The sequence below is a fragment of the Canis lupus genome, chromosome X (assembly GCF_011100685.1).
Source record: "Canis lupus familiaris isolate Mischka breed German Shepherd chromosome X, alternate assembly UU_Cfam_GSD_1.0, whole genome shotgun sequence".
Lineage (NCBI taxonomy): Eukaryota > Metazoa > Chordata > Mammalia > Carnivora > Canidae > Canis > Canis lupus.
The window spans coordinates 51,754,314-51,763,673 of record NC_049260.1 but is presented as its reverse complement, the minus strand read 5'-3'; the positions used below and the strand labels follow the sequence as shown (position 1 = coordinate 51,763,673).

Genomic DNA, 9,360 nt, shown 5'->3' with positions numbered 1-9,360 from the left:
GGGTTGCTGGAGGGGAGGTGGGTTGAGGGATGGGGTAGCTGGGTGATGGGCATTAATTAAGGAGGGCTTGTGATGTAATGAGCATTGGATGTTATACACAACTGGTAAGTTATTGAACATTACATCTGAAAGCAATGATTACTATACATTGGCTAATTGATTTTAAATAAAAAAAATAAATAACTGTACTAAAAAATTACACTCAAATGTCAAAATGTTTTTTGCACTAAATGTAGACTCTTTAGAAACCAGTTATGCATTAACCTGGCCTGCATGGTTAATTTGTTTTTCATGCAGACATTGAAATAAGGCTCCTGGTGGGTCTACACTTTATATTTAACCTTCTTCTAAGCTTGTAATTGTTAATGAAAGTGCTAGTTCTGTCCTAGTCTTTCTTTAAATGCAGCCTGTACATGTCCACTCAAGTGAACAACTAAGGTTCATGCCTGTTGGTTTGGTATACACATTTCTTTGTGCATGATAAATGCACAATATCAACAAGTATGTAACATGTTGGATTCTGATAATAGTCTATTATATATATAGTTTAAGCACTTGCACTAAAGTTTAGATATGTATTTTCTAACCTTTACATTTATTACTAGCTGTCTTAACTGGTGCCACTCAGAGACATCAAGAACCTAATTAAATAAAGTTTAAAAGAACTAATAAAATATTCTTGGATTTATACTATTAATTATATTAACTGTGATCATTTAAAACTTTGAAGCAAAGTACTTTATAGAGTACTTTTCTTGTGCTATTATAAATCCATGAAGCTCCTCACTTTATAGCATGCTATGTAGAGTTGCCCATGTGAGAAGAAGCTTCATCACAAATTAATGCCTACTTTTGGAACATTTGGTATTGTGACTTATAATAGTGGTTGTGATATAGAGCAAATGTTCCCAGATATTAAAAGATTTTGATAGCAAGTGAGGTCATCCAAGGGTAGTTGAATAATTTATATTTATGCCCTTTACCACACCATTTTGAAATATGCTGATGTAACCTCTGGTTTTAGTTGTGTTCCAAATGTACTTCACAAATTCAGTTTTCTGTGCATTGGGATCTGAGAAGCTGGCTCCAACATGACCTGACCATTAGAACAGAGTGTACTTTCAGGCTCACCTTTCCATTTCAGGGACTGAAGCAATGTTAAATTACTTAGCCTATTTGAGCTTATTTGAAACCTGTTTGTTTTCTCTTTCCAGGGCACGTATCCTTCCAAATGGCTGCCAAACGTCCTTTTTGCTGGACTTATCAACTACATGGGCAAGACTCGCTTGTGTTGGCAATCAAGTGAGTCCTGGATTATATCTTGCTTTCATCTGTTTTGTAAGCAAATGCTTATTTTCTGGTACTCAGCTTTCTTTCATGTTGGGCCTCAGTCACAGTTGCTGCTATGTCAATGGCCTCTAATGCAAGCTAGACATATGGTAGAGGACCCAGAAATTTGTCGAAAGAATTAATGAAATGTCACTTTGTGTATAAGGCATCTCTGGTCCATCCAAACTTTATTGCTTCCTTCTTTTAGATCTAATGGAATTTGTCCACATGTTTATTAAGCCCATTTTTAACATCATATTATAATGATCTATTTATGTATACATTTTATTTTTATTCCAAATTAGTTAGCATACAGTGTTCTATTTTTTTCATGTATATATTCAACAATTCTATATGTTACCTAGTGCTGATCAAAATAAAGTTACACTTAATCCCCTTCACATATTTCACCCATTCCCTCACTTACCTTCCTCTGGTAATCATCAGTTCTCTATAATTAATAGTTTGCTTCTTGATTTATCTCTTTTTTTTTTTACTTTGCTCATTTGTTTTGTTTCTTAAATTCAATGTATGAGTGAAATCATATAGTATTTATTTTACTATGACACATTTCTATTTTACTTAGCATTATACTCTCTAGCTTCATTCATATTGTTGTAAATGGCAAGATCTCATTTTTTATATGGCTGAATAATATTCCACTGTTTATGAATATGTATATGAATATAATATATATGATATATATACCATTTCTTTGTTATCCATCTATCTATACATGGACACATGGGCTGCTTCAATCATTTGGTTATTGTAAATAGTCCTGCAATAAACGAAGAGTTGTAAATATCCTTTCAAATTAGTGTAATCATAGTCTTTGGGTAAATATCCAGTACTGGAATTACTGAGTCATAGGGTAGCTCTATTTTTTAATTTTTGAAGAAATCCCATACTGTTTTCCACAGTGACTGCACCAGTTTGCATTCCCTTTAACAGTGCAACAGTTCCTTTTTCTCCACATCCTCACCTACTTATTGTTTCTTGAGGTTTTGATATTAGTCATTCTAACAGGCGTGAGATGATATGTCACTGTAGTTTTGATTTGCATTTCCCTGATAATGAGTTGCACATCTGTTGAAAATCTTTTAATGTGTCTGTTGACCATCTGTGTATCTTCTTTGAAGAAATGTCTGTTCATGTTTTCCGCCCAATTGGTTAATTGGATAATTTGTGTGTCTTTTGGTGTTGAGTTTTATAGGTCTTTTATATATTTAGGATAATAACTCTTTCTCAGATATGTCATTTGCAAATATCTTCTCCCATTCAGTATATCCCGTTTTAGCTATGTGGCTTGTTTCCCTTGCTGTGCAGAAACATTTTAGCTAGATAGTTTATTTTTGCTTTTGTTTCCCTTGCCTCAGGAGACATACCTAGAAAGAAGTTGCTACAGCTGATGTCAAAGTGGTTACTGCCTATGTTCCTCTCTAGGATTTTAATGGTTACACATCTTACATTTAGATCTTTAATTCATTTTGAATTTATTTTTTGTGTATGGTATAAGAAAGTTTCATTCTTTTTCATGTTTCTGTCCAGTTTTCCCAACACTGTTTGTTGAAGAGATGTTTTTTCCCATTGGATATTCCTTCCTCTTTGTCAAAGATTAATTGACTGTATAATTGTGGATTTATTTCTGGGTTTTTAATTCTATCTATTCACCTATGTCTCTGTTTTTGTTCCAATATCATACTGTTTTAATAAGTACTGCTTCATAATATGACTTAAAGTATCAACTTGTGATGCCAGCAGCTGTGCTTTTCTTTTCAAGATTGCTTTGGCCATTCAGGGTCTTTTGTGGTTCCATACAAATTTTAGGATTGTTCATTCTAGTTCTGTGAAAAATGCTGCTGGCATTTTAATAGGGATTGCATTAAATGTGTGAATTGCTTGGGGTAACATAGACATTTTAATAATTTTTTCTTTCAATCCATGAGCATTGAGTATTTTTAGATTTGTGTCCTCTTCAATTTCTTTCATCAGCGTTTTGGAGCTTTCAGAGTACAGGTCATTGAACTCTGTGGTTAAGGTTATTCCATGTATTTTATTATTTGGAATGCAATTGTAAATGAGTTTGTTTTCTTAATTTCCCTTTCTGCTGCTTCATTGTTGGTGTATAGAAATGTAACAGATTTTTCCATACATTGATCTGTATGCTGCAACTTTACTGAATTCCTTTATCAGTTCTGGCAGTTTTTTGTGAAGTCTTTCCTTTTTTCTGTATGGAGTATCATGTCATCTGCAAATACTGAAAGTTTTACTTACCCCTGACAATTTGGATGCCTTTTATTTCTTTCTGTTCTCTGATTTCTGCAGCCAGGACTTCCAGTACGATGTTGAGTAAGTCCTAATAATGGATATCCTTGTTTTATCTCTGATCTTCGTGGAAAAGTTCTCAGTTTTTTCCCATTAAGGATGATGTTAACTGTGGAGTTTTCATATATGGCTTTTATTTTGTAGAGGTATGTTCTCTATAAAACTACTTTGCTGGGCAGCCCTGGTGGCTCAGCAGTTTAGCGCCTGCCTTTGACCCAGGGTATGATCCTGGAGACCTGGGATTGAGTCCCACGTCTGGCTCCCTGCATGGAGCCTGCTTCTCCCTCTGCCTGTGTCTCTGCCTCTGTCTCTCTCTCTCTCTATCTGTCATGAATGAATAAATAAAAATCTAAAAAAACTCTACTTTGGCTGAGGGTTTTTTTTTTTTTTTACCATGAATGGATATTGTACTTGATCAAATGCTTTTTCTGCATCTACTGAAATGATCATATGGTTCTTTTTTGTGGATCATATGGTTCTAATCCTTTCTCTTATTTTCTATTTTATTGGTAATCCTTTCTCTTATTAATGTTATGTATCACATTGATTGATTTGTGAATATTGAACTACTCTTGCAACCCACAAATAAATTTCACTTGTTTGTAGCAAATTATATTTTTAATGTGTTGCTAGAATTTTCTTGAGAATTTTTGCATCTGTGTTCATTAGGAATACTGGCCTGTAGTTTTCTTTCTTACTAGTTTCCATATCTGGTTTTGGAATCAGGTAATGAGGTAATGGCCTCATAGAATGAATTTGGAAGTTTTCATTCCTTTTCCATTTTTTGAAATAGAATTTCAAAAAGAATAGATATTTATTATTCTTTAACTGTTTGGTAGAATTCACCTGTGAAGCCATCTGGCCCTGGACTTTTGTGTCTTGGGAGGTTTTTGATGACTGCTTCAATTTCCTCCCTGGTTATTGGCCTGTTCAGGTTTTCTATTTCTTCCTGTTCCAGTTTTGGTAGTTTGTGGCTTTCCAAGAATGCGTCCATTTCTTCTAGATTGCCTAATTTATTGGCATATAGCTGTTCATAATATGTTTTTAAAATCGTTTGTATTTCCTTGGTGTTGGTAGTGATCTCTCCTTTCTCATTCATGATTTTATTAATTTGAGTCTTCTCTCTCTTCTTTTTAATAAGGCTGGCTAATGGTTTATCTATCTTATTAATTCTTTCAAAGAACCAACTCCTGGTTCTGTTGATCTGTTCCACAGTTCTTCTGGTCTCGATTTCATTGAGTTCTGCTCGAATCTTTATTAACTCCCTTCTTCTCTTGGGTGTAGGATCTATTTGCTGTTTTTTCTCTAGCTCCTTTATGTGTAAGGTTAGCTTTTGTATTTGAGTTCCTTCCACTTCTTGAATGGATGCTTGTATTGCGATGTATTTCCCCCTTAGGACTGCTTTTGCTGCATCCCAAAGATTTTGAACGGTTGTATCTTCATTCTCATTAGTTTCCATGAATCTTTTTAATTCTTCCTTAATTTCCTGGTTGACCCTTTCATCTTTTAGCAGGATGGTCCTTAACCTCCACGTGTTTGAGGTCCTTCCAAACTTCTTGTTGTGATTTAGTTCTAATTTCAAGGCATTATGGTCTGAGAATATACAGGGGACAATCCCAATCTTTTGGTATCGGTTCAGACCCGATTTGTGACCCAATATGTGGTCTATTCTGGAGAAAGTTCCATGTGCGCTTGAGAAGAATGTGTATTCAGTTGAGTTTGGATGTAAAGTTCTGTAGATATCTGTGAAATCCATCTGGTCCAGTGTATCATTTAAAGCTCTCGTTTCTTTGGAGATGTTGTGCTTAGAAGACCTATCGGGTATAGAAAGAGCTAGATTGAAGTCACCAAGTATAAGTGTATTATTATCTAAGTATTTCTTCACTTTGGTTAATAATTGATTTATATATTTGGCAGCTCCCACATTCGGGGCATATATATTGAGGATTGTTAAGTCCTCTTGTTGAATAGATCCTTTAAGTATGATATAGTGTCCCTCTTCATCTCTCACTACAGTCTTTGGGGTAAATTTTAGTTTATCTGATATAAGGATGGCTACCCCTGCTTTCTTTTGAGGACCATTCGAATGGTAAATGGTTCTCCAACCTTTTATTTTCAGGCTGTAGGTGTCCTTCTGTCTAAAATGAGTCTCTTGTAGACAGCAAATAGATGGGTGCTGCTTTTTTATCCAGTCTGAAACCCTGCGCCTTTTAATGGGGTCATTAAGCCCGTTCACATTCAGAGTTACTATTGACAGATATGAGTTTAGTGTCATCATGATATCTATTCAGTCCTTGTTTTTGTGGACTGTTCCACTGAACTTCTTCTTAAAGGGGAATTTTAAGAGTCCCCCTTAAAATTTCTTGCAGAGCTGGTTTGGAGGTCACATATTCTTTTAGTTGCTGCCTGTCTTGGAAGCTCTTTATCTCTCCTTCCATTTTGAATGAGAGCCTTGCTGGATAAAGTATTCTTGGTTGCATGTTCTTCTCATTTAGGACCCTGAATATATCCTGCCAGCCTTTCTGGCCTGCCAGGTCTCTGTGGAGAGGTCTGCTGTTATCCTAATACTCCTCCCCATAAAAGTCAGGGATTTCTTGTCTCTTGCTGCTTTAAGGATCTTCTCTTTATCTTTGGAATTTGCAAGCTTCACTATTAGATGTCGAGGTGTTGAACGGTTTTTATTGATTTTAGGGGGGGATCTATTTCCTGGATCTGAATGCCTGTTCCCCTTCCCAGATTAGGAAAGTTTTCAGATAGAATTTGTTCAAATACATATTCTGGCCCTCTGTCCCTTTCGGCGCCCTCGGGAACCCCAATTAAACGTAGGTTTTTCTTTCTCAGGCTGTCGTTTATTTCCCTTAATCTATCTTCATGGTCTTTTAATTGTTTGTCTCTTTTTTCCTCAGTTTCCCTCTTTGCTATCAACTTGTCTTCTATGTCACTCATTCGTTCTTCCACCTCGTTAACCCTCATCGTTAGGACTTCTAGTTTGGATTGCATCTCATTCAATTGATTTTTAATTTCTGCCTGATTAGCTCTAAATTCTGCAGTCATGAAGTCTCTTGAGTCCTTTATACTTTTTTCTAGAGCCACCAGTAGCTGTATAATAGTGCTTCTGAGTTGGCTTTCTGACATTGAATTGTAATCCAGATTTTGTAACTCTGTGGGAGAGAGGACTGTTTCTGACTCTTTCTTTTGAGGTGAGGTTTTCCTTCTAGTAATTTTGCTCAGTGCAGAGTGGCCAAAAGCAAGTTGTATTGGGAAAAGGAGAAAAAGAGAGGAGAGAAAGAAGGAAAGAAAAGAGAAAGAGAAAAAAAGGGAAGAAAAAAAAAGAAAAAAAAAAGAAGAAGAAAAAGAGAAAGAAAAAGAAAGGAGAAAAAAAAGGAGGTGGGGGAAGGAAACAAATCAAAAAGCTAAACAAAACAAAACAAAACAAAAAAAACAAAACAAAACAAAACAAAAAAGAACCACGGGGTGTATCTTCTGATTCTGTGTACTTTAAGTCCCTTGGCTTTTCCTGGAAGTTGTCAGTCTAGCTGGTGTTCTGGGGGAGGGGCCTGTTGTGCTGATTTTCAGGTGTTAGCAGTTGGGGGAGCTGCTGTGCCCCTGCCTGGTGCAGGGCTCAGTGGGGGTTGTTTACCCCGTGAGGCCTCAGGAGGAATAGCCCCAGTGGCGGGGCCAGCTCTGGAAACCTGGATTCAGCTCCGGCAGGAACTCCGTCTGCAGGGCCTGGAGGCTCTGGGGCGGGGCCGCTGATCTGCTCAGCTCGGGGCAGGAGCTTCCTTGCAGTCCTGGGCCCTCCCGGCCTCTGCCTGTCCCGGGGGGCGGCCGGATCCTGGGCTGTGTCCCGGCGCCCTGTGCTCCGGAGCCTGCGCTGGTGGATTCGCGCTCCCGGGCCGCGCAACCCCCTCCGCGGAGCCGCCGCCCGAGCCCCTCTGAGCTGTTTCTGGAACCGCGCAGCCCCCTCTGCACGGAGCCTCTTCCTCTGCCCGAGCCCCTCCGCGCTGCTCCCGGGGCCGCGCAGCCCCCTCCGCGGAGCCGCCGCCCGAGCCCCTCCGAGCTCCTCCGGGTCCCGCCGTGCGTGCTGCAGCCCTTAGGGAGCTCGGCGCACTCTCCTGGGCGCGCAGTTGCTCTGTTACTGTCCCAGGGAGCCCGAGGGCATCCCCGCCCTCCTGGGTCCTGCTCCAACTCCCCGCGAGCCCCTTTCCGCCCGGGAAGGTTGGTGCAGCTCCTGCTTCTCCGGGACGGGGCTCTCCTGTCCTGGGGACACTCGCCCCGGCCTCAGCCCGGCTCCTCGCGGGGCCCCTCCCCCTTGGAGGCCTTTGTTTCTTTATTTCTTTTTCCCCGTCTTCCTACCTTGATAGATGCGCGAACTCTTCTCACTGTAGCATTCCAGCTGGTCTCTCTTTAAATCTCAGGCCGAATTGATAGATTTTCAGGATAATTTGAAGGTTTTCTAGGTAATTTGGTGGAGACAGGTGATTTGGAGGCCCTACTCTTCCGCCGTCTTGCTCCTCCCCCCCCCCAAGTCTAGTTTTCTGATATAAGTATTGTGACTCTGGCTTTCTTTTGACTTCCATTTGTATGACTGATGTTACTCCATCCTCTTATTTTTAATCTGCAGATGTCTTTAGGTCTAAAATGGGTCTTTTGTAAGCAGAATATAGATGGGTCTTGGTTTTTTATCCATCCTATCATGTCTGGGAAACTAAATATTTCCTTCTTTTCTGAATAATAGCATTGCTGAATATTTTCAGCTGCAGAATTTTTTTCCTTTCAACACATTGAATATATCATGCCACTTTCTTCTGACCTACAAAGTTTCTGCTCATAAATCAGCTAGTACTCTTATTCAGTTTCCCTTGTATGTAACTGCTTTTTTTTTCTTGCTGCTTTTAAAATTCTCTATCACTATGTTTTCCCATTTTAATTACTATACAGCTTATTGTGGACTTCACTGGTTTGAGTTTGTTGCAGGATATCTGTGCCTTTTTTATCTGGATTTCTATTTTCTTCCCCAGATAAGTTAAGTTTTCAGCTATTATTTCTTCAAATAAATTTTAAGCCCTCTTTTGTCTCTCTTATCCTTCTGGGATCCCTATAATACAAATGTTACTACAGTTGATGGTGTTGCTGGGTTCTCTAAGTCTATTGTCTTTTTGCATATTTTTTCTCTCATTTCTTTAGCTTGATTACTTTCCATCATCTTTTTTCCAGGTAGCTGATTCATTCTTCTGCTTATTTTAGCATAGTATTTATTCTATATCATGTACTTTTATTTTTTAAAAAAATTAAAGATTTTATTTATTTATTTATGAGAGAGAGAGAGAGAGAGGCAGAGACACAGGCAGAAGGAGAAGCAGGCTTTACACAGGGAGCCCAATGTGGGACTTGATTCTGGGACTCCAGGATCACGCCCTGGGTCAAAGGCAGGTGCTAAACCGCTGAGCCACCCAGGCATCCTGTATCATGTACACTTAATTTAATTTATTGTGTTCTTCATCTCTGATTGGTTCTTTTTATGTCTTTGTTGAGGGTCTCACTAAGGTCCCCCACTTCTTTCTGAAATCCAGTGAGTATCTTTATGGCCATTACTTTAAATTCTCTATCAGGCATACGACTCATCTCCTTTTCATTTAGGTCTCTTGATATGAGTCTTATTCTTTTATTTGGGATATATGTCTCTGTCTTCTTATTTTGTGC

At 38.7% G+C, this 9,360-nt stretch overlaps 1 long non-coding RNA gene across 1 annotated transcript in view; it reads left to right on the top strand.

Annotated features, from left to right (window-relative positions):
* Positions 1 to 1,212: 1,212 nt before the first annotated feature.
* The window catches only part of LOC111094926, a 72,962-nt gene continuing 64,814 nt past the window's right edge, over positions 1,213 to 9,360 (top strand). Inside the window, exon 1 of the long non-coding RNA XR_005385963.1 lies at positions 1,213 to 1,302. This is a non-coding gene — a long non-coding RNA (uncharacterized LOC111094926). The remainder of the gene's footprint in view (positions 1,303 to 9,360) is intronic.